The sequence below is a fragment of the Schistocerca gregaria genome, chromosome X, assembly GCF_023897955.1.
Source record: "Schistocerca gregaria isolate iqSchGreg1 chromosome X, iqSchGreg1.2, whole genome shotgun sequence".
In the NCBI taxonomy this organism is placed as follows: domain Eukaryota; kingdom Metazoa; phylum Arthropoda; class Insecta; order Orthoptera; family Acrididae; genus Schistocerca; species Schistocerca gregaria.
In genome coordinates this window covers 115,165,055-115,191,680 of record NC_064931.1, presented here as the reverse complement: position 1 = coordinate 115,191,680, position 26,626 = coordinate 115,165,055, and the positions used below count along the sequence as shown (strand labels likewise).

Genomic DNA, 26,626 nt, shown 5'->3' with positions numbered 1-26,626 from the left:
TTGAAACTGACATACCAGTAGCTTTCGATGGCACTTGGCAGAAGTGCGGCTATAGTTCTAACAATTCTGTTGTTACGGTGACCATTGTTGATACTGGAAAGGTAACCAGAAATTGTTATAAGTGTAAATCAGGGAATGAAGAAGGGCACATCTGTGACAGAAATTATGAAGGAACAAGTGGTGATACCACTCTGCAGCTACTGAAATTTTTACTCGTTCTGTGAATGGAAGGGGAGTCCATTACACTAAGCTCTTAGGTGATGGAGACTCGAAGAGGATGTGCAGCAAGTTGAGGAAGTTGAAACAAAGTTTGAGAGACCAGAAACTTTCTGATGGTAAAACCATAAGAGGCAGGCTGAGAGACAAAATGATTGATGAACTACAGCAGTATTATGGGATGTCCATTAGAAATAATACTGAGGATTTGTTGAAAATGTATGTGCCGTATGTGCTACCTTCTTCCACAGACTGTCAATTGATGAAAAACCAGCACACCACCTTTGCCCACCTGGACCTGATTGAAGGTGCAAACACCGCAATGACCAGTACTCAAACAGTACATACAGCCATAAACATTCCATCACAGCAGCACTAATGGATATCATAAAACCTATTTACAGAGACCTGGAAAATCCTGAATTACTGAAGAAGTGTCTGCATGGTCAGATTCCAAATCCCAATGAGGCGTTCAATAATCTTATATGGACTCGCTTGCCAAAGACTTTTTTCGTTGGAATGAAGAAACTAAAGTGGGGTGTTAGTGATGCTGTTATTGCTTTTAATGACAGCAACATTAGTAGGGTGAAAGTGCTACAGCATATTGGAATTAATTCTGGAGCAAACTGCATCAGAGAACTTGAACGGATGGACAAGGTTCGCACTCATAAAGCAGAGTATGCAGCACAGTTGGCCACTAAGGAGTCCAGGTAGGAGAAAAGAAGAAAAATCTTGGAAAAAGATCAAGAGGATGATATACACAATGGTGCAGGGTGCTTCTGGGTCACTAAAAATAAAAAAATGAAGCATATATTAAGTGAGTTACAGTCTTTTGAAACTTTAGAGGCCGTTCCTGAAAAGTCACATTTTCTGTTGCAGTTTTTCCTAAATCTCAGAAACCACTTCGTGTAGAGTATTCAAATTTTCAGGGAGTAATAACGTACATACCCTGAGGCTACTGAACTAAAAGAATAATATAATGTTATGTATAATTAAAATTATTTAGGATAAAGTACAAAAAGTACACAAAATTTTAACTGTGTAATTAAAAAATTGTACTTCCGAAAGCAGTGACCTTAATTGTACGGTAACTGTTCCATGAAATTTCTGATACAGAGTACGACACGTCCGTCGCTTCAAAACGCCCGAAACAGAATGACTAGCGCAACCTAAGTACTTAGTCACCCAGGCGCACCAAAGCGATCCGAATGTTTCCGAAGCACTTCGGTTGCAATATCGTTACTCCTATGTTTCTCAAAAGTAGTGAAATTTAATAAACAAAGACAATACACTCACAGGGTAACCATGAGAGCTTATCATACCGATGACTGGATTAAATACAATGAAAAAAACTAAATTCCGTCTGATCGGCCGCCGCCTCATCCTCAGCCCACAGGCGTCAGTGGATGTGGATATGGGGGAGCATGTGGTCAGCACACAGCTCTCCCGGCCGTATGTCAGTTTACGAGACCAGAGGCGCTACTTCTGTCAAGTAGCTCCTCAGTTTGTCTCACAAGGGCTGAGTGCACCCTGCTTGCCAACAGCGCTCGGCAGACCAGATGGTCACCCATCCAAGTGCTAGCCCAGCCCGACAGCGATTAACTTCGGTGATCTGACGGGAACCGGTGTTAGCCACTGCGGCAAGGCCCTTGGCAAATACAATGAAAAGTATATAAATAATTAATATGAGAAATTAGGCCTTTTGGCTCCTAGCATCCGAACGTGCCGACCAAGGAGCAAATTCAGTAAGATGACAGACTCTCCCACAGGACTGGTACATACTGTACCATCTGTCGCTTGTAACTCACTCCACTTTTGTACCATATGCTGCTTCACGTGTATCAAGCTGCATCAAGGCGAGCTTCTACCAAAATAAAATACTGGCAGCCATAGCCAGGAATATCACATAATAAAAGCGAAAAGTACCTATGTTGAAGAGCTATTCAACATGCAGTACACTTAAGGCACAAAGAATCCGAAATAATAATAGGTTCACCACGCTAAAAGTATGCTGAGTCTCTATGCAGCACCTCACAATTGTCGCAGAGTGTTAGTAATTTAGTTCCCGATGATTTCATACGAACGACGCCTCTAGTCTACCACAATATTAATATAAGAGTTAGCGAGGACTAACACAGCGGCGTAGATGGGCAGACGGTTATAACTTTGCAGAGATTACCCATACACTGCTGATTCATAGCCCCAAACAACAACCACTTATTTTACCAGTGGTCATTGTTAGCCAGATTATATCATATATGCGAATAAGAGTGAAGCGCCTATTAAATCAAATAACTTATGGTCTTTATATTTCAGAACAGTGGAAGTAGGATTGCAGGGAGTTGATTACTTACCGAGATGTAACGTATAAGACCCGTGTAGTGCCTGTCAACTTGCATAGCGGATAATAATAACGGGCGATCAAAAAGTCTGTATAAATTTGAAAACTGAATAAACCATGGAATAATGTAGATAGAGAGGTACAAAATTTCAAAAAATGTCCGAAAGATGGCGCTTCGCCGGCCGCGGTGGTCTAGCGGTTTTAGGCGCTCAGTCCGGAACCGCGTGACTGCTACGGTCGCAGGTTCGAATCCTGCCTCGGGCATGGATGTGTGTGATGTCCTTGGGTTAGTTAGGTTTAAGCAGTTCTAACTTCTAGGGGACTTATGACCACAGCAGTTGAGTCCCATAGTGCTCAGAGCCATTTGAACCATTTTTAGATGGCGCTTCATCTGATCAGAATAGCAATAATTAGCATAACAGAGTAAGACAAAGCAAAGATGTTCTTTACACGAAATGCTCAATATGTCCACCATCATTCCTCAACAATAGCTGTAGTCGAGGAATAATGTTGTGAACAGCACTGTAAAGCATGTCCGGAGTTATGGTGAGGCATTGGCGTCGATGTTGTCTTTCAGCATCCCTAGAGATGTCGGTCGATCACGATACACTTCCGACTTCAGGTAACCCCAAGGCCAATAATCGTACGCACTGAGGTCTGGGGACCTGGGAGTCTAAGCATGACGAAAGTGGCAGCTGAGCACACGATCATCACCAAACGACGCGCACAAGAGATCTTTCGCGCGCTTAGCAATATGGGGTGGTTCTAATAAAACCCCATGTCATTCCAAGCATTGGTGTCAATTTTTACATCTCTGTCTAAATTATTCGGTGGCTTATTAAGTTTTCAAATTTATACGGACTTCTTGATCTCCCGGTATTTGTCAGCAGTATCTGTGAAATTAATATACTTACCACAACAATGAAATCGTCAGTTCAGTATCATTATCAGCTCAGACTATCTTCATGACATTAGATAACTGTAATTAATGCCGATCTAGGAAAGGTCGTATTGCAGATACTTCAAACTGTATTAAAGTTGACTTTCGTCGTGAGGTTACCATGATAAGTTGTAATTCACTTATATTAGTTCAATATATAGTTTATTGAACACAACAGTGGACATAAGGGGGAAGTTAATCACTAACAGTATAGTCTCTATCACTGTCTGAAACAGTCTGACAATGCTCAGGTTGACATCTCGTTGAATCGGGTGTACTGCTGGTGGTCTGCGTTTATCTAACACAATATTTCGACGTCCTGTGACCAGGAAGCACCTGATGATGCTGAGGTACGACGTCGAAACATTGTGTTAGATAAACGCAGACCACCGGCAGTACACTCGATTCAACGAGATGTCACGAAATCGCCGGGAAAGTCTAAGAAATTATAATGTTCAGGTTGTTATCAATTATACGCCTGTACGAACACGCATGTTCAGAGCTAAGGATATCGTCAAGTCAGGTTTGAGGAGCATTTTCATCCGTAAACGCATTTCCTTGACGGTTGTTCGAGAAGGAGCGATAAAAGGTAAAAATTTGAGGGTACAAGATCAGACGAATAATTACGCGAGGGAAGACTCTCCTGGACAATTTTGTTTGCGAAATCAGCAAATTGGGTAACCATGCAATAACAGGAACTGCTGTATTTTTTATGGTCATTCTTCCCACACTGCAACCGAAAGGGTCAAAATGTACCGGCTTTTGAGGAGAGATTCGTAGCGCGCTACACCCTTTTTGTGCCACGAGACGCACAATATTGTCTGTTCACGCTGCTCTTTGTTCGAGTATATGTCTTTTGACAGGGCTCAGCCATTACATCTTCTTAAGAAGTTAACGTAAATGTATAATAACTCATTATCAATAACAAAACTGTATTCGAATTCTCAATAAGTGAGCTGACGATGTTAAAAAAAAAGCAGTAATATTCACGACTTTGATTTTTGTTACTTTGAATATTTAGAATATTGCTGCGCGGTGTGGGATCCTTACCAGGTGGGATTGACGGAGGACATCGAAAGGGTGCAAAAAAGGGCAGCTCGTTTTGTATTATCACGTTATAGGGGAGAGAGTGTGGCAGATATGATACACGAGTTGGGATGGAAGTCATTACAGCGTAGACGTTTTTCGTCGCGGCGAGACCTTTTTACGAAATTTCAGTCACCAACTTTCTCTTCCGAATGCGAAAATATTTTGTTGAGCCCAACCTACATAGGTAGGAACGATCATCAAAATAAAATAGGAGAAATCAGAGCTCGAACACAAAGGTTTAGGTGTTCATTTTTCCCGCTCGCTGTTCAGGAGTGGAATAGTAGAGAGATAGTATGATTATGGTTCGATGAACCCTCTGCCAAGCACTTAAATGTGAATAGCAGAGTAGTCATGTAGATGTAGATGAATTACAATACGCAGAACTTCTACTCTCGGATTCCCAACCTTGCCTATTGAATGCAAACGTCGCACGAGGGTTAAATGACCGCAGATCCTCACATACGTCAATTATCGAGACTTCTTAAATGTTAAAAATAATTCATGTCATAAAGAGTCTTTCTTGAAACCAGATAATACTTTCCTGGAGTTATTTGTCCTATAGCAGTCGCTCTAGACACGACACAAATTTTTGAACCTGTCTGCATTGCCTTCATCCCTCTGTTATACACAAAGAGAACAATATGTGACAAGTGTTGTACACTTTTGCATTGGCGTCTCTGTTAAATAAAGATTAAACAACATTCACAGACTTCAAATATTCAAAATCCAAATCGTGATTGCATGACAAACACAAGAACTCCAAACAAGAAATAACAACCGATAAATAAACACATAGTGACCTCCACATATTGTGTAACTGCATGGTATTCACTATTTTTATTGAATTTATTTGACAAGGTATATCAAGCTAAAATAAGAAACAATTTTATGCTAATCAATGGGAGACCGAAAGCGTGCCCAAGATGGTCAAAGGAAAATATCATCGAGCTTCCTTCAGACTGGTAGTTATAGTAGAACATCGAAATTTAGTTAAAAGACATAAAGGAATGAGAGGACTCGAACTCGAGAGTTTGCACCAATATTTCGCGACCCGTGCCATTAGACCTCGAGCGGGTACAGCACAGTAACATCTTGAGCGGAAGACAACATTTCGTCGAGACACTTCCGCGTCCTACAGTGTTGAAAATTCGTGCAGAAGGCCGGACTTAACAATTCTGAGGGGTCAACCAATTTTCTTGGCATCAAGTTATCTTGAATATTTTGGAGATTAAATTGAGAGGGAAAGAAGCATGTTACATTTTGCGCTTTGTACTTCTGTACAATTAAATATTCAATTACAGTTACTCCAAATCTTTATGTCGTTCGTTCAAGTTGTGAGTCAAATAGGTAAGAATGCCAGAGCAAGTACATGAACAGACACAGGTATGTTATTCTATGTCGGAAAGTACACTCCTGGAAATTGAAATAAGAACACCGTGAATTCGTTGTTCCAGGAAGGGGAAACTTTATTGACACATTCCTGGGGTCAGATACATCACATGATCACACTGACAGAACCACAGGCACATAGACACAGGCAAAAGAGCATGCACAATGTCGGCACTAGTACAGTGTATATCCACCTTTCGCAGCAATGCAGGCTGCTATTCTCCCATGGAGACGATCGTAGAGATGCTGGATGTAGTCCTGTGGAACGGCTTGCCATACCATTTCCACCTGGCGCCTCAGTTGGACCAGCGTTCGTGCTGGACGTGCAGACCGCGTGAGACGACGCTTCATCCAGTCCCAAACATGCTCAATGGGGGACAGATCCGTAGATCTTGCTGGCCAGGATAGTTGACTTACACCTTCTAGAGCACGTTTGTTGGCACGGGATACATGCGGACGTGCATTGTCCTGTTGGAACAGCAAGTTCCCTTGCCGGTCTACGAATGGTAGAACGATGGGTTCGATGACGGTTTGGATGTACCGTGCACTATTCAGTGTCCCTTCGACTATCACCAGAGGTTTACGGCCAGTGTAGGAGATCGCTCCCCACACCATGATGCCGGGTGTTGGCCCTGTGTGCATCGGTCGTATGCAGTCCTGATTGTGGCGCTCACCTGCACGGCGCCAAACACGCATACGACCATAATTGGCACCAAGGCAGAAGCGACTCTCATCGCTGAAGACGACACGTCTCCATTCGTCCGTCCATTCACGTCTGTCGCGACACCACTGGAGGCGGGCTGCACGATGTTGGGGCGTGAGCGGAAGACGGCCTAACGGTGTGCGGGACCGTAGCCCAGCTTCATGGAGACGGTTGCGAATGGTCCTCGCCGATACCCCAGGAGCAACAGTGTCCCTAATTTGCTGGGAAGTGGCGGTGCGGTCCCCTACGGCACTGTGTAGGATCCTACGGTCTTGGCGTGCATCCGCGCGTCGCTGCTTTCCGGTCCCAGGTCGACGGGCACGTGCACCTTCCGCCGACCACTGGCGACAACATCGATGTACTGTGGCTTTCCGATCCCAGGTCGACGTGCACGTGCACGTGCACCTTCCGCCGACCATTGGCGACAACATCGATGTACTGTGGAGACCTCACGCCCCACGTGTTGAGCAATCCGGCGGTACGTCCACCCGGCCTTCCGCATGCCCACTATACGCCCTCGCTCAATGTCCGTCAACTGCACATACGGTTCACGTCCACGCTGTCGCAGCACGCTACCAGTGTTAAAGATTGCGATGGAGCTCCGTATGCCACGGCAAACTGGCTGACACTGACGGCGGCGGTGTACAAATGCTGCGCAGCTAGCGCCATTCTACATCTACATCTACATCCGTACTCCGCAAGCCACCTGACGGTGTGTGGCAGAGGGTACCCTGAGTACCCCTATCGGTTCTCCCTTCTATTCCAGTCTCGTATTGTACGTGGAAAGAAGGATTGTCGGTATGCTTCTGTGTGGGCTCTAATCTCTGATTTTATCCTCATGGTCTCTTCGCGAGATATACGTAGGAGGGAGCAATATACTGCTTGACTCTTCGGTGAAGGTATGTTCTCTAAACTTTAACAAAAGCCCGTACCGAGCTACTGAGCGTCTCTCCTGCAGAGTCTTCCACTGGAGTTTATCTATCATCTCCGTAACGCTTTCGCAATTACTAAATGATCCTGCAACGAAGCGCGCTGCTCTCCGTTGGATCTTCTCTATCTCTTCTATCAACCCTACCTGGTGCGGATCCCACACTACTGAGCAGTATTCAAGCATTGGGCGAACAAGCGTCCTGTAACCTACTTCCTTTGTTGTCGGATTGCATTTCCTTAGGATTCTTCCAATGAATCTCAGTCTGGCATCTGCTTTACCGACGATCAACTTTATATGATCATTCCATTTTAAATCACTCCTAATGCGTACTCCCAGATAATTTATGGAATTAACTGCTTCCAGTTGCTGACCTGCTATTTTGTAGCTAAATGATAAGGGACCTATCTATGTATTCGCATCACATTACACTTCGCTACATTGAGATTCAATTGCCATTCCGTGCACCATGCGTCAATTCGCTGCAGATCCTCCTGCATTTCAGTACAATTTTCCATTTTTGCAACCTCTCGATACACCACAGCATCATCTGCAAAAAGCCTCAGTGAACTTCCGATGTCATCCACCAGGTCATTTATGTATATTGTGAACAGCAACGGTCCTATGACACTCCCCTGCGGCACACCTGAAATCACTCTTACTTCGGAAGACTTCTCTCCATTGAGAATGACGTGCTGCGTTCTGTTATCTAGGAACTCCTCAATCCAATCACACAATTGATCTGATAGTCCGTATGCTCTTACTTTGTTCATTAAACGACTGTGGGGAACTGTGTCAAACGCCTTGCGGAAGTCAAGAAACACGGCATCCACTTGTGAACCCGTGTCTAAGGCCCTCTGAGTCTCGTGGACGAATAGCGCGAGCTGGGTTTCACACGATCGTCTTTTTCGAAACCCATGCTGATTCCTACAGAGTAGATTTCTAGTCTCCAGAAAAGACATTATACTCGAACATAATACGTGTTCCAAAATTCTACAACTGATCGACGTTAGAGATATAGGTCTATAGTTCTGCACATCTGTTCGACATCCCTTCTTGAGAACGGGGATGACCTGTGCCCTTTTCCAATCCTTTGGAACGCTTCGCTCTTCTAGAGACCTACGGTACACCGCTGCAAGAAGGGGGGCAAGTTCCTTCGCGTACTCTGTGTAAAATCGAACTGGTATCCCATCAGGACCAGCGGCCTTTCCTCTTTTGAGCGATTTTAATTGTTTCTCTATCCCTCTGTCGTCTACTTCGATATCTACCATTTTGTCAACTGTGCGACAATCTAGAGAAGGAAGCACAGTGCAGTCTTCCTCTGTGAAACAGCTTTGGAAAAAGACATTTAGTAATTCGGCCTTTAGTCTGTCATCCTCTGTTTCAGTACCATTTTGGTCACAGAGTGTCTGGACATTTTGTTTTGATCCACCTACCGCTTTGACATAGGACCAAAATTTCTTAGGATTTTCTGCCAAGTCAGTACATAGAACTTTACTTTCGAATTCATTGAAAGCCTCTCGCATAGCCCTCCTCACACTACATTTCGCTTCGCGTAATTTTTGTTTGTCTGCAAGGCTTTGGCTATGTTTATGTTTGCTGTGAAGTTCCCTTTGCTTCCGCAGCAGTTTTCTAACTCGGTTGTTGTACCACGGTGGCTCTTTTCCATCTCTTACGATCTTGCTTGGCACATACTCATCTAACGCATATTGTACCATGGTTTTGAACTTTGTCCACTGATCCTCAACACTATCTGCACTTGAGACAAAACTTTTGTGTTGAGCCGTCAGGTACTCTGTAATCTGCTTTTTGTCACTTTTGCTAAACAGAAAAATCTTCCTACCTTTTTTAATATTTCTATTTACGGCTGAAATCATCGACGCAGTAACCGCTTTATGATCGCTGTTTCCCTGTTCTGCATTAACTGATTCAAATAGTTCGGGTCTGTTTGTCACCAGAAGGTCTAATATATTATCGCCACGAGTCGGTTTTCTGTTTAACTGCTCAAGGTAGTTTTCAGATAAAGCACTTAAAAATATTTCACTGGATTCTTTGTCCCTGCCACCCGTTATGAACGTTTGAGTCTCCCAGTCTATATCCGGCAAATTAAAATCTCCACCCAGAACTATAACATGGTGGGGAAATCTACTCGAAATATTCTCCAAATTATTCTTCAGGTGCTGAGCCACAACAGCTGCTGAGCCCGGGGGCCTATAGAGACATCCAATTACCATGTCTGAGCCTGCTTTAACCGTGACCTTCACCTAAATCATTTCACAATTCGAATCTCCCACAATTTCCTTCGATACTATTGCACTTCTTATCGCTATAAACACGCCTCCCCCTTCACTGTCCAGTCTATCTCTGCGGTATACATTCCAATCAGAGTTTAGGATTTCATTACTGTTTACGTCTGGTTTCAGCCAACTTTCTGTTCCTAGTACTATATGGGCGTTGTGACCGTTTATTAATGAGAGCAGTTCTGGGACCTTTCTATAGACGCTCCTGCAGTTTACTATTAGCACATTAATATTGTTATTCCTTGTTGCATTTTGCCTACTCCTGCCTTGCCGCGTCTCAGGAGGCGTCTTGTCGGGCCTAGGGAGGGAATTCTCTAACCTAAAAAAACCCATGTGCACTCCACACGTACTCCGCTACCCTCGTAGCCGCTTCCGGCGTGTAGTGCACGCCTGACCTATTCAGGGGGACCCTACATTTCTCCACCCGATAGCGGAGGTCGAGAAATTTGCACCCCAGCTCTCCGCAGAATCGTCTGAGCCTCTGGTTTAAGCCTTCCACTCGGCTCCAAACCAGAAGACCGCGATCGGTTCTCGGAACGATACTACAAATAGTTAGCTCTGATTCCACCCCGCGAGCGAGGCTTTCCACCTTCACCAACTCCGCCAACCGCCTGTACGAACTGAGGATTACCTCTGAACCCAGACGGCAAGAGTCATTGGTGCCGACATGAGCAACAATTTGCAGTCGGGTGCACCCAGTGCTCTCTATCGCCGCCGGTAGGGCCTCCTCCACATCTTGGATGAGACCCCCCGGCAAGGAGACAGAGTGAACACTGGCCTTCTTCCCCGACCTTTCCGCTATTTCCCTAAGGGGCTCCATCACCCGCCTAACGTTGGAGCTCCCAATAACTAATAAACCCCTCCCCCCGTGTGCCTGCTCGGACCTTGCTGAAGGAGCAGCCACATGTCCACTCACAGGCAGAGCGGGCGATGCCACACGGCCAGCCTCCACATTGACCCTCCGCCTCGTGCGCCGCGAACGCCGCTGAACCCGCCACTCCCCTTGGGGAGAGGGTGGCCCAAACGCGCCCGGTACCCGCGAAGATGTCTCGACAGCAGGGACAGTGGGTGAAGAATGTAACACCTGGGGTGTACCTTGCGACGCACCAGACTCCACACTGCCGCTACACTCCGAGGCAGCAGCCTGAAGACGGCTGACCGCGGACATCAACACGCTCAGCTGTTCGCGAAGAGTGGCCAGCTCCTCCTGCGTCCGTACACAGCAGCCACACATCCTAGCCATCCTAAGAAATCAATTTACTATAGAGTGTTAATCAGCTTTTAACTAGACTGCTAATTCACTAAAGGCGGTTGATTATTGACTAAACTGTGATTGCTAACCACTTCTTGTAGAAACAAGGAAAATAGCACTACCTGTCTCTGGACGGTATTGAAAACAAACACTAGCACTACTAGCACTATGGCTGACTAAAGGGACTCTCTGACTGTATTCAAAACAAACACGATATCTATGGAAAACTTAATAGCACTCTACTATCAAAGATTCCTAAAAGCAAAAACACGCAGAAGAAGTGACAAGTAAGAAAAATACAGATAATACTTAAGTTAAGGTAGCTCGCTGCACAGAAGACGTGAAGCAGACGGCGGTTAGGGCGACACTGACACTACTGGCACTATGGCTGACTAAAGGGACTCTGACTGTATTCAAAACAAACACGAGATCTATGGAACACTTAATAGCACTCTACTATTAAAGCTTCCTAAAAGCAAAAACACGCAGAAGAAGAAGTGACAAGTAAGAAAAATACAGATAATACTTAAATTAAGGTAGCTCGCTGCACAGAAGACGTGAAGCAGACGGCGGTTAGGGCGACACTGACACTACTGGCACTATGGCTGACTAAAGGGACTCTGACTGTATTCAAAACAACCACGAGATCTATGGAACACTTAATAGCACTCTACTATTAAAGCTTCCTAAAAGCAAAAACACGCAGAAGAAGTGACAAGTAAGAAAAATACAGATAATACTTAAATTAAGGTAGCTCGCTGCACAGAAGACGTGAAGCAGACGGCGGTTAGGGCGACACTGATACTACTGGCACTATGGCTGACTAAAGGGACTCTGACTGTATTCAAAACAAACACGAGATCTATGGAACACTTAATAGCACTCTACTATTAAAGCTTCCTAAAAGCAAAAACACGCAGAAGAAGAAGTGACAAGTAAGAAAAATACAGATAATACTTAAATTAAGGTAGCTCGCTGCACAGAAGACGTGAAGCAGACGGCGGTTAGGGCGACACCGCGGTTCCTGGTGTGTCCGCTGTGCCGTGCGTGTGATCATTGCTTGTACAGCCCTCTCGCAGTGTCCGGAGCAAGTATGGTGGGTCTGACACACCGGTGTCAATGTGTTCTTTTTTCCATTTCCAGGAGTGTATATTCTCAAATGGTTGATGTCAGAGTGCATAAATTTTTTTTAATAAGCGTAAGCTTATTATTTTTTCCACGTATCTCAATAATGTTGTGAAAGAGAAGAAGTAACAAAACGTGTCTTGTATTTGGGATTTGTCAAATTACGAAAGAACTGAAGGTCATAATCGCGCCAACTTTTCTGAAAACTTTCATTTTATTTTCCTCAGTACTTCTGTTTTTGATGGAAACGGTGCTTACCCAGAAATTTAGCTCATGGTTGTATTTTGCACCCGTATATCGCTCAGACGACACAAATATTTCGAAACGTCGAGTGAGGCAAGCGGACACGAAATGTTCAGTTTGTGTGTCAGAGCACGGTGTACGTTTTGCTCTTTGTGTCTTCATGTCGCACTGCTTGTCACTGCGCATTTGAAACGGCTCAACATTCAACGACACGTTCGAAAAGCCACACGTGAGTTGACTGCTACGGTCTATAGTATCTGTGAGTAATTTTGCGCGCGATACGATACGTGTCTGATTCATCTGTATTTCTCGCAAGTGCACGCTTACCGCATTCAGTTGTCCGAATATAGCGTTGAATATTGTAATTGTACGCCGCATACATACAACTGACTACATGTCATACAGCGTGGTCCATTGATGTGACGGGTGACGCATGTTGCAGGCGTTGTCGGTGGATCACGATAGCAAATATCCTTCAGCTTTCCTCGCAGACACCCCCCCCCCCCCCCCATGAACCATGGACCTTGCCGTTGGTGGGGAGGCTTGCGTGCCTCAGCGATACAGATAGCCGTACCGTAGGTTCAACCAGACAAACGTGTGGTTCCTGAAGAGGGGCAGCAGCCTTTTCAGTAGTTGCAGGGGCAACAGTCTGGATGATTGACTGATCTGGCCTTCTAACAATAACCAAAACGACCTTGCTGTGCTGGTACTGCGAACGGCTGAAAGCAAGGGGAAACTACGGCCGTAATTTTTCCCGAGGGCATGCAGCTTTACCGTATGATTAAATGATGATGGCGTCATCTTGGGTAAAATATTCCGGAGGTAAAATAGTCCCAAATTCGGATCTCCGGGCGGAGACTACTCAAGAGGATGTCGTTATCAGGAGAAAGAAAACTGGCATTTTACGGATCGGAGCGTGGAATGTCAGATCCCTTAATCGGGCAGGTAGGTCAGAAAATTTAAAAAGGGAAATGGATAAGTTAAAATTAAATATAGTGGGAATTAGTGAAGTTCGGTGGCAGGAGGAACAAGACTTTTGGTCAGGTGACTACAGGGTTATAAACACAAAATCAAATAGGGGTAATGCAGGAGTAGGTTTAATAATGACTAGGAAAATAGGAATGCGGGTAAGCTACTACAAACAGCATAGTGAACGCATTATTGTGGCCAAGATAGATACGAAGCCCACACCTACTACAGTAGTACAAGTTTATATGCCAACTAGGTCTGCAGATGACGAAGAAATTGAAGAAATGTATGATCAAATAAAAGAAATTATTCAGATAGTGAAGGGAGATGAAAATTTAATAGTCATGTGTGACTGGAATTCGGTAGTAGGAAAAAGGATAGAAGGAAACGTAGTAGGTGAATATGGACTGGGGCAAAGAAATGAAAGAGGAAGCCGCTTGGTAGAATTTTGCACAGAGCACAACTTAATCATAGGTAACACTTGGTTCAAGAATCATAAAAGAAGGCTGTATACATGGAAGAAGCCTGGAGATACTGACAGGTTTCAGATAGATTATATAATGGTAAGACAGAGATTTAGGAACCAGGTTTTAAATTGTAAGACATTTCCAGGGGCAGATGTGGACTCTGACCACAATCTATTGGTTATGAGTTGTAGATTAAAACTGAAGAAACTGCAAAAAGGTGGAAATTTAAGGAGATGGGACCTGGATAAACTGAAAGAACCAGAGGTTGTACAGAGTTTCAGGGAGAGCATAAGGGAGCAATTGACAGGAATTGGGGAAAGAAATAGAGTAGAAGAAGAATGGATAGCTTTGAGGGATGAAGTAGTGAAGGCAGCAGAGGATCAAGTAGGTAAAAAGACGAGGGCTAGTAGAAATCCTTGGGTAACAGAAGAAATATTGAATTTAATTGATGAAAGGAGAAAATATAAAAATGCAGTAAATGAAGCAGGCAAAAAAGAATACAGACGTCTCAATAATGAGATCGACAGGAAGTGCAAAATGGCTAAGCAGGGATGACTAGAGGACAAATGTAAGGATGTAGAGGCTTATCTCACTAGGGGTAAGATAGATACAGCCTACAGGAAAATTAAAGAGACCTTTGGAGATAAGAGAACCACTTGTACGAACATCAAGAGCTCAGATGGAACCCCAGTTCTAAGCAAAGAAGGGAAAGCAGAAAGGTGGAAGGAGTATATAGAGGGTTTATACATGGGCGATGTACTTAAGGACAATATTATGGAAATGGAAGAGGATGTCAATGAAGACGAAATGGGAGATAAGATACTGCGTGAAGAGTTTGACAGAGCATTGAAAGACCTGAGTCGAAACAAGGCCCCCAGAGTAGACAACATTCCATTGGAACTACTGACGGCCTTGGGAGAGCCAGTCCTGACAAAACTCTACCATCTGGTGAGCAAGATGTAAGAGACAGGTGAAATACCCTCAGACTTCAAGAAGAATATAATAATTCCAGTCCCAAAGAAAGCAGGTGTTGGCAGATGTGAAAATTACCGAACTGTCAGCTTAATAAGTCACAGCTGCAAAATACTAACGGGAATTCTTTACAGACGAATGGAAAAACTAGTTGAATCCGACCTCGGGGAAGATCAGTTTGGATTCCGTAGAAATATTGGAACATGTGAGGCAATACTGACCCTACGACCTATCTTAGAAGCTAGATTAAGGAAGGGCAAACCTACATTTCTAGCATTTATTGACTTAGAGAAAGCTTTTGACAATGTTGACTGGAATACTCTCTTTCAAATTCTGAAGGTGCAAGGGGTAAAATACAGGGAGCGAAAGGCTATTTACAATTTGTACAGATACCAGATGGCAGTTATAAGAGTCGAGGGGCATGAAAGGGAATCAGTGGTTGGGAAGGGAGTGAGACAGGATTATAGCCTCTCACCGATGTTATTCAATCTGTATATTGAGCAAGAAGTGAAGGAAACAAAAGAAAAGTTCGGAGTAGGTATTAAAATCCATGGAGAAGAAATAATAACTTTGAGGTTCGCCGATGACATTGTAATTCTGTCAGAGACGGCAAAGGACTTGGAAGAGCAATTGAACGGAATGGATAGTGTCTTGAAAGGAGGATATAAGATGAACATCAACAAAAGCAAAACGAGGATAATGGAATGTAGTCGAATTAAGTCGGGTGATGCTGAGGGAATTAGATTAGGAAATGAGGCACTTAAAGTAGTAAAGGAGTTTTGCTATTTGGGGAGCAAAATAACTGATGATGGTCGAAGTAGAGAGGATATAAAATGTAGACTGGCAATGGCAAGGAAAGCGTTTCTGAAGAAGAGAAATTTGTTAACATCGAATATAGATTTATGTATCAGGAAGTCGTTTCTGAAAGTATTTGTATGGAGTGTAACTATGTATGGAAGTGAAACATGGACGATAACTAGTTTGGACAAGAAGAGAATAGAAGCTTTCGAAATGTGGTGCTACAGAAGAATGCTGAAGATTAGATGGGTAGATCACATAACTAATGAGGAAGTATTGAATAGGATTGGGGAGAAGAGAATTTTGTGGCACAACTTGACCAGAAGAAGGAATCGGTTGGTAGGACATGTTCTGAGGCATCAAGGTATCACCAATTTAGTACTGGAGGGCAGCGTGGAGGGTAAAAATCGTAGAGGGAGACCAAGAGATGACTACACTACGCAGATTCAGAAGGATGTAGGTTGCAGTGGGTACTGGGAGATGAAGAAGCTTGCACAGGATAGAGTAGCATGGAGAGCTGCATCAAACCAGTCTCAGGACTGAAGACCACAACAACAATTTCCCGCAGAATGAAATCCGGGGACGTGAGATCCGGTGAACGTGCGGGGAATGGTATGGTGCTTCGACGACCAATTCATCTGTCATGAAATATGCTATTCAATACCGCTTCAACCGCACGCGAGCTATGTGCCGGACATCCATCATGTTGGAAGTACATCACCATTCTGTCACGCAGTAAAATATCTTGTAGTAACATCGGTAGAACATTACGTAGGAAATCAGCATAGATTGCACCATTTAGACTGCCATCGATAAAAAGGGGGCCAATTATCCTTTCTCCCATAATGCCGCACCATACATTAACCCGCCAAGGTCGCTGATGTTTCACTTGTCGCAGCCATCATGGATTTTCCGTTGCCCAACAGTGCATATTATGGCGGGTTAAGTTATCGCTGTTCGTGAAATAGAACGCGTGCAAAAAATCTGTCATCGTCCCGTAATTTCTCTTGTGCCCAGTGGCAGAACTGTACACGACGTTCAAAATCGTCGCCATGCAATTCCTGTTGCATAGAAATATGGTACGCGTGCAATCGATGTTGATGTAGCATTCTCAACAACGACTTCTTTGAGATTCCCGATTTTCGCGTAGTTTGTTTGCTACTGATGTGCGGATTAGCCGAGACAGCAGCTAAAATACCTACTTAAGCATCATCATTTGTTGCAGGTCGTGGTTGACGTTTCACATGTGGCTCAACACGTCCTGTTCCCTTAAATAACGTAACTATCCGGCGAACGGTCTGGACATTTGGATGATGTCGTCCAGGAGACCGAACAGCATACACAGCACACGCCCGTTGGGAATTTTGATCACAATAGCCATACATCAACACCATATCGACCTTTTCCGCAATTGGTAAACGGTCCATTTTAATACAGGTAATGTATCACAAAGCAAATATCAACCACACTGGCGGAATGTTACATAAAACCACGTACTTATACGTTTGTGACTATTACAGCGCCATCTATCACAAAGCGAAAAAAGTGGTCCAACTAAAATATTTCTTTACGTACTACACGAATATGTAATAAAAATGGGGGTTCCTATTTAAAACGCAGTTGATATCCGTTTGACCTATGGCAGCGCAATCTAGCGGGACAACCGTAACGCCATCTGGTTTCCCCCTTCAAGCTAGACAAGTTTCGTTCTTTGTATTTTTTTCATTTGACGCTTATTTGGTGAGATATTTGGCCCGGCCACTATCAATGGACGACCATGTATATTCCAGCACCATATCACAGAATAGTCGTGAGATTGGATAGTCAGATTGTAAGGTGTCAGGCAACTCCAACACCTTCCACGAAAACTCTGACATGATAAGCAAATCCAGTAGTATGTCACATAGCTCTGAATAAATCGTGACATTAAATTAACCAAAGTAGTACGAGTAACGAGTGATCAAAAGGAATACCGCAGACTAACACAAGAATGCCTAAATGCATGTCATACCTTACCACCGTGAGACAGACGCAGTTCCGAGGGGAGAAACGAGAACAGAAGCCGAGAGCAGAACCTTGTTAAGCTAGAAGGCCCTGCGATAAGGGACGGACTGGACACCCACGTCGCCAGCTAACCACTAGGACAACGCCAGCTGCAAGTTTTAGCGTGAGACTTTTTCGCGACTCTGTTACGTTGCAAACTTTAAAAACATTGACCCACCACGAAAAATATAACGTTTCTCATTGGATAGGCAGAATTTTTGTAGGCGGAGCTTAAGGTTAACATTGAGACCCTGATTGGTCAGATGAAAACACAGCCAGATAGTTTTTTTTAAACTAACTTCGGTAAATGGTAGTAAGGAAAAGTTAGGAAAGTTAGTTAGTTCCGAGACGGCGAGCTGGATGGCTGCTGCGCCGGCCGCCGCCTCCTGACGAACACCAACAAGGTAATGAACGCACGCGATGCCGCATAACAGCGCATAAAGCTTCACTCAGAACTGCAGAAGTCTCATCTGTTACACCCCCTTTTTACGTAATACTAGTGTCGATCGTCAATTAAAGCTCATGCTATTCACATTTGAAACTTGAAGTAAAAATCTGAAACTCGATGATTTTTCTGTTATATAGTTATTGAGAAGCCACATCAGCAACTGTAATTTACGACAAGTTAGATAAGTAATTAAAGATAATTGAGGGTCACTGTAGACCATTTTGATAGTTTTCTCTTTTGTGAAACTTAAATTAAACCTAGATTATGGATGCGATATGGCATAGGTCATCCTTCGATCCACTGTAGAACTTGGAAACCCATTCAGGGAATATTCGTTCACATTTTAGTTGAACGCAGTTGGTTTTTACCACCCTGTATTAAAAAACTTCCTTTTATCAATAGTGCAATTTATAAACAATGTTTTGTGAGTAGAATAAAATTTCCAATAGTAAACTTAACTGTTTTTTCGACGTTATTTTACCAGCTAACTAAAAATAGGAAAGCCTTGAACCCCTTCCACTAAATTTAGTTGGTATTAAGATTCTTTTACAGGGAAATCATTAAGTATTTGGTTATATCATCGCTAGTCTCACTGAACTCTTCTGAATTCTACATGTCATGTGTGGTCTGGCGTCTCCTTACCAGCAACAGGTTCCAGGTTCAAACTAGTCAATTCCCTAAAAAATGCGCTGAGAGCGTCGTTGTGCGAAAGCGGTAGGGAGACACGATATAGAACAGACAGACACCACCCAGAACGTTTCTATGGTAATTATTTGGACTGACATTGTTCCTCTATGTCAATATTTTTAATTAATGTAATGAAAGTTAACGTAGACTTGTCGGGTTGACTACCTCTCGGTGGCTGCCTATTCTGTCCAATATTCTCCTTGAGAATACAGAAGTGTATAAGAATTTATTTCTAAGTAGCGTTTCCCAGAGTCCACCAGCTATGCGTCTGTAGTTTCGCAAGCCACTTTGAATCGATCTTCGGGCCTCAGAAGTTTCGATGCCACTGAGAACTGGAAAGGGCACTGGAAAGAACATCCTCTCCCGAATGCTCGCCTAATTCGAAACGGAAGTTGCAGGGTTTGGTCTTCCCTGTCGCTTATGGTCGAGACTCAGACGTATCCGAACTGGACAAGGGATCTGTGGTCATTTCATGAAGGGGGGGGGGTTCCGTGAAGGTGTTGCGCGTAACTGGTGCGGACGAGCAGACAATAAGACATGCTTTTAAAGGTGGTTTAAAAGACCTGCACGACGTGACACTGAATGCTGAGATCTGGTTGTCAAATTTCAACATTGACCAGTAAATTCATTGTGTATGTAAATGTACTGTAAATGTTCAGTTCTGTCATACGTAAATAATAATAATAACTTTAAATATCTAAGAGAAATTGTCTCGGAAAAATATGCACAACAAGAAAGGATACAAAAAGCTCGTGAAGGTTTACGATTTGTGTAAAACCTCTATAATACAAAATGCTTATCTTTAAATGCCAATATTAGACATTACAAAACAGTAATTAAACCATCAATGTTATATGCCAGTGATACCTTGGCACTAAACAGGGAAACTGAAACAGAAAATCTAAGGGACGAAGAAAGAAAAATAATTAGGAAAATTTTGGGAGCAAGATGGACCAAGAATGGATATAGATTACAGAAAACGTCCAAAATTGAAGAATATTCTAACTTAGAGACAGACATTAGGAAAAGACGCCTCAAATTCTATGGACGCATCATGAGGCTTCCCGAATACAGACTAACAAAAATAATAGTAAAATACCTCGATCCCCTCGCTATTGGAGGAGAATAGATCCAAACTGTTAAAAAATACTTGGAATTAGCCAAAATCACTAAAGAAGAAATAGGCGTACGGAGCAATTTTAGAATAAAAGTAGAAAAATGGGAGGTTAAACCAGAGACAAAATCCCGAACAACCGGAACAAAATGGAGCGAAGAAAGGAGAGCTAAATTCTCGCAAACAATGAAAGACTGGTGGCCTAGTAAAAAGAACCAGAAGAACAAGAACAACAGAAAATGAACCATCTTTACTTACCGTCTTCCACTTTTGGAGCTTTACGACTAATAATAATAATAATAATAGTTCAGTAATTCAGTAAATATTTAAGTTGAACAGAAATGCATAATCTGTATTGATGCCAGTCACTGCTTTTGATGCCATAAGTGAAAATATATGTAAGAGTTGATTAATGTGGCGAAGAAGATTCTGACAGAATCATGATAGATATGGTGGGCTTCGAATAATATATTTGTTTGAAAAATTGTCAGTGGAACGTGTACCTGCGTGACGTGTTAAAAGTACGCGTTTAAAACCCATTAGACTATTTCTGCAGTCATAGTAGTAGATGAAAGAAGTATTCATCATGAAACTATTTTCCTGACTCACTGAAGCTTGTGTGCAGATAGATATGTTTCTTGAAATTGGTATTGTGACTTTGTGGAAAATTTTTGTAATGAGTTTTGAAATAACCACCGCCATATTGTGTGTCGGCGTGCAATGTATGCTAGAGAGATCCAAAGATGAGATTAAATATAATCGAGATTAGATATTCATCGAGTAAAACTGAAGTGATATCAGGTGTTCCCCAGGGAAGCGTCGTGGGACCTCTGCTGTTCCTGATCTATATAAATGACCTGGGTGACAATCTGAGCAGTTCTCTAAGGTTTTTCGCAGATGATGCTGTAATTTACCGTCTAGTAAGGTCATCCGGAGACCAGTATCAGTTGCAAAGCGATTTAGAAAAGATTGCTGTATGGTGTGGCAGGTGGCAGTTGACGCTAAATAACGAAAAGTGTGAGGTGATCCACATGAGTTCCAAAAGAAATCCGTTGGAATTCGATTACTCGATAAATAGTACAATTCTCAAGGCTGTCAATTCAACTAAGTATCTGGGTGTTAAAATTACGAACAACTTCAGTTGGAAAGACCACATAGATAATATTGTGGAGAAGGTGAGCCAAAGTTTGCGTTTCACTTAGAAGATGCAACAAGTCCACTAAAGAGACAGCTTACACTACACTCGTTCGTCCTCTGTTAGAATATTGCTGCGCGGTGTGGGATCCTTGCCAGGTGGGATTGACGGAGGACATCGAAAGGGTGCAAAAAAGGGCAGCTCGTTTTGTATTATCACGTAATTGGGGAGAGAGTGTGGCAGATATGATACGCGAATTGGAATGGAAGTAATTAAAGCAAAGACGTTTTTCGTCACCGCGAGATCTATTTACGAAATTTCAGACACCAACTTTCTCTTCCGAATGCGAAAATATTTTGTTGCGCTCAACCTACATAGGTAGGAATGATCATAAAAATAAAGTAAGAGAAATCGGAGCTCGAACAGAAAGGTTTAGGTGTTCGTTTTTCCCGCGCGATGTTCGGGAGTGGAATGGTAGAGAGATAGTATGATTGTGGTTCGATGAACCCTTTGCCAAGCACTTAAATGTGAGTTGCAGAGTAATCATGTAGATGTAGATGTAAATAGTAATGTAAAATCTTTGCGCTCCAATGAGCATTCTGTGAGAGTCGCGGGCGTGTGTCGGTAAATACTGCAGTGTTTTAGAAAAGTACACTGCTTGGTGAAGACATGATTGGACATCAATGTAACTTCGTACACGTTCTCAACATTGGCGTATATCAAGAGGCAGATGTAACAGCTGGAGGCCAGCTTACCTTAAGTGAAGGCACAACTGCTTCATAAGCCCCTTCCCAACACAATCAATGTATGAGTCCAGACCACACGGAGTCCAACGTCATAATGGTGAGCTCATAGTTCCAAGTACTGTGTAACCTTGTCTCGATATTGTTATCACTGAAATAGCATCATATATCCTCTCAACCCGTAAAGTTTCGTTTTATTTCCTCCACTCTGCTGTGTTTTAACTCTCCTTGTGAGGCAGAGTATTGTGTTTCTTGCGTTCTTTCGCATAGCGCAGGAAGAATAATTGCTTAAAAGCCTCTGTGTAGGCTGTAATTAGTTTCAGTTTGTCTTCGCAGTCACTATGGGAGCGATACATAAGAGACTGTAGCATGTTCTAAGTACCCTAAAGGCTGCTTTAAAGTGTCTGTCTTTTTCAATCCTTGGACTACCTAATTCCGTTTCGGAAATTTCGATTACACTACATGACAAATATCGCGATTTAATATTAGCAATAGCTGCTTCTCAACAGAAAATATAGGGAAAGTAGGTGAGGAGAATGATTGCAGGAGAGGGATGGCCGTGAAGCAGGAGTCGTTCGTGCTTTAAGTAGGCAGTTGAATTGGCTGCAGTTATCGGCGAAGGAAGTGCTGCCGGTTGTTAAGTATGCAGGAAGTGAAAGCAGGGGGACGGCCCTCTCACAAGGTACGTCCCCTCAGGGGTGTGGTCCTGCAGGGGGAGGGGAGGGAAGGGAAGGGAAGCACTTTGCTAACAAGTTGGGGGATGTTTTCCGACAAGGCTTTCGGATAAACTTGATTAAATACTTTGTATAACTTCGGAGGCTGCCTTCTGGCCATACTAGGAACGCTCCCTTGTTTTGGTTCATATTTCGAACGACTTCTCATATATTCAACGACAGGTGTCTTCATTTATAACGAAATCGTTGCGAAAGAACGGATCAATACATCTCTCTGTATACTAAGCAGATGGATTGAGAGAGGCGTTATGCTTTATCATGAACGTAACTGGATCAACAGCAGCATTTTTGACCAGTCTAAAGACTGCTCGACAGAAATTCTTCATTCTCCTCGTTACTTTGATTGCCTCCTCATCACTCCAAAAAAAATTTCTCTGAGCACTATGGGACTCAACTGCTGTGGTCATTAGTCCCCTAGAACTTAGAACTACTTAAACCTAACAAACCTAAGGACATCACACACATACATGCCCGAGGCAGGATTCGAACCTGCGACCGTAGCAGTCGCACGGTTCCGGACTGCGCGCCTAGAACCGCGAGACCACCGCGGCCGGCCATCACTCCAAAACTTTGAAACCCTGCATCTATAATTGATTAAAACACTGCACAATTCCTCTTTCGCCCTTCTCTTTCACATATTTGCCTATTATTGTTTTCAGCAATCTTTCATGCCTCAGTATGGGCTCAATAAGTCGCACTCGTCTGTTGATGATGGTGTATCACTAACATCTCTCCTCGCGCACTCTTTATTCATAAAAAACAATATTATGCAATATAACCCATCACCTAAAATCATTAGTGCCTCGAAATTACATACGATGTTACATTTTAGCAGCATTTACCAAAAACTCTATATTCTACTATTAGTATCAGCTAAAGGAAGTTAGTTTAAAAATGGCTCTGAGCACTATGGGACTTAACATCTATGGTCATCAGTCCCCTATAACCTAGAACTACTTAAACCTAACTAACCTAAGGACATCACACAACACCCAGTCGTCACGAGACAGAGAAAGAAGTTAGTTCTATGGGTATCTAAATGATCTACTGTTAGTCTACCATGCTATCAACTCTAACCTACTCTACTAACAACTACATCCTGCAGCGTTACAGGTGTGCCAGTAAAAAGATATAAACCTACTATTCCCAGTGGGCGTGCCCCTGGCACTGGGCTGGCCTTCACGCAAATCGCTGCAGGTCTGAAGAAAGTATCCTACTATCTATTTCTACAGGTAATTATATTTTCTGAGTCGTAATTGGTGTGCTTTAGTCTCTAATCGGTGTGATCGCACCCTCCCCCTAGTCCTCGATGCGTCGGATCCCGATCGTCATGGCGGTCGGCCAGTACGCACCCCAGCGGAATGGTATGGTGCGTGGTGTCACATATTGGTTCTCTAACTGCTCTATCTCCCTTCGGTATTCCCTTAGGACCTTGGCGGATACCTCGCTGGCCAGTTTATCAATGATCGTGAAGGTGGTATGGTCTCTAATAAGGTGAAAGGTGTCTGTATTTGGCAATGAATTTCGTAAGTCAGCTGCAACGTCGTCGAAAAGGGGACACTCATAGACCACGTGATCCGATGTGCCCATTTCGGCACCACAGTCACACGATGGTGTCGCTCTTTTCCCGAACCGTCAAAGATATGCCGAGTACGGGCCATGCCCAGTGAGGAAGTGCAGCAGTCCCTTGTTTGGCTGAAAATACTTCATCCTCAATCTTTCGTGAACGTTTGGTAAGAGTTGGTGAGTTCTTCTTCCTGTCTCACCCCCATCCCAGATTTCTTGCCAGAGTTCCATTCCCCTTCTGTTAATTGATATTTTGTCCCCCACTCTGACCCCCAGGAACTTCAGTTTTGTTAATATCGTCAATCCATTTGTTCTTCTTCGCGAACCACGAGACAGGTTCTGTCAAAGTTTACACTCGCGTTATATGAACTTGTGCACTTAGTTTCAGTTAGGCAAATCTTCACTGGCACCATCGCTGTCTTGTGAACAGCCACCAGAAAGTGTTTCTCACGCTACTGTTCATCTGCTGCATCATGTGATGCTGCGACTGTATGGAGCTATGTGAGTGTGGTCAGACTGGAGTAGAAGATTCGTGCTGGGGATGTCTTTGTCGCACTAAACGTACCGAATGCTGCGGCTGTATAGAGCTATGTGAGTGTGGTCAGACTGGAGTAGAAGATTCGTGCTGGGGATCTCTTTGTCGCACTAAACGTACCGAATGCTGAGTATTCATGCACGGCACACCCGTATGATTTAACTAGTATCTAAAGTTCCTAATGCAATCATTTCCTTGCGTGAGTTCACTGACAATATCCGCAATTAAATAACATACTAAATGAAGTGATTAAAATCACTAAAATGCTATTGCTCATTATGCAAATGAGTAACTACCATCTTCTGTTTTCAACAGTTTATTTCCGACAGAGATTCAGCCAGAGTTAATGAAAGTTTATAAGGATTCAATGCCTTCATTTCCAGGATTTACGAAATGGTCTGTCTCTTGAGCAGGATTTTGGAGCGTCTACAAAATTCTCTTCAATTGCTGTAGTAGTGTCTTCACTGCAGTCAAAAAGCTTTACAGCCACAGAATCCTTTAGATGCGGAAAAAACACGTATTTTTAAGGGAAATACGTGACCTGTTTCTTTTGATCCAACCGTCTTTTCATGTACGTTTTTGCATTTGATTGTGAAAACTTTTGTGTCATTCACCAGTTGTTTCACTGTTTAAAAGGTAATCAATCATGAAAACTCCTTTTTTATCCTACAGTAAAGTGGCTATCTTTTCTGGAAAGCAGGCCGCAGTGGCCGTGCGGTTCTAGGCGCTAGAGTCTGGAGCCGAGCGACCGCTACGGTCGCAGGTTCGAATCCTGCCTCGGGCATGGATGTGTGTGATGTCCTTAGGTTAGTTAGGTTTAAGTAGTTCAAAGTTATAGGGGACTGATGACTTCAGAAGTTAAGTCCCATAGTGCTCAGAGCCATTTGAACCATTTTGAACCCCTGTGGTGTCGCCGGCTGTTGATCGCTATTTCGCGTAAGACAGCACTGTGTTGTCGCCGGACGGCAGAGTGTTAATAACTAATATCCTTAGGGATATATATAAAATACGTGAAGTAGCCAGAAGTGAGGAGGAAACGAAATGAAACTTCACGAATTGTGAGGGCATGGGACTTTATTTCATTGATTACAAAATAAAATCAAATTTAAAGATAACAAGGCAGTATTAGTCCACTTTTTTAATGTGAGGTTTTACCTCCTCTGGCCTGAATGCATGTGCTAATGCGGTTCAAAAAGGATGCCGTAAGGCCTTTGTATCCTTTCCCGAGACAAACTGGCCTACAGCTATTGCAACTAGTCCTCGATATTTAAGATACTGGCACTGAGACGGAGTTATGTCCGGGCTGGTCCAACACGTGTTCTGTCGGGAATGTATCTAGAGTTCTTCCTGGTCACGGGAGTAACTCGAAATCAGGTAGATAATTCATACAGGCACGTGGCATTTGTGGACTTGCATTGTCCTGTTGAAAAATGGACCCGTCAGGGTAGCCGAGAGCGCTAACGCGCTGCTTCCTGGACTAGGGTATGCGCGCCGGCCCCGGATCGAATCCTCCCGCCGGATTAACGACGAGGGCCGGAATGCCGGCCAGCCTGGATGTGGGTTTTAGGCGGTTTTCCACATCCTGCTAGGTGAATACTGGGCTGGTCCCCACGTTCCGCCTCAGTTACACGCGTCGCAGACATTTGAAACACGTTCGTACTCTTTCACGATTTAAACTAGATGCAGACAGCTGGGGTATACTAATTCCATCCCTGGGGGTGTGGGGTGGTGGCAGGAAGGGCATCCGGCCACCCCTAAAACTAACCCTGCCAAATCCGTTGTAACCAAGCCGACCCTGCGATCGCTGTGGGACTATGGCGAAAGCAAAAGAAAGAAAGAAATTGTCCTGCTGAAAAATTACACCACGATACGGTCGCATGAGAGGCAAC

The 26,626-nt window shown here is 43.5% G+C and overlaps 1 protein-coding gene and 1 pseudogene across 1 annotated transcript in view; both read right to left on the bottom strand.

The window, feature by feature from the left end:
• Positions 1-26,626, bottom strand: part of LOC126299380 (GTPase-activating Rap/Ran-GAP domain-like protein 3) — a 1,486,407-nt gene that overhangs the window by 820,619 nt on the left and 639,162 nt on the right. The gene's annotated exons all lie outside the window — the stretch shown is intronic.
• LOC126299881 (5S ribosomal RNA) lies at positions 1,752-1,870 on the bottom strand (annotated as a pseudogene).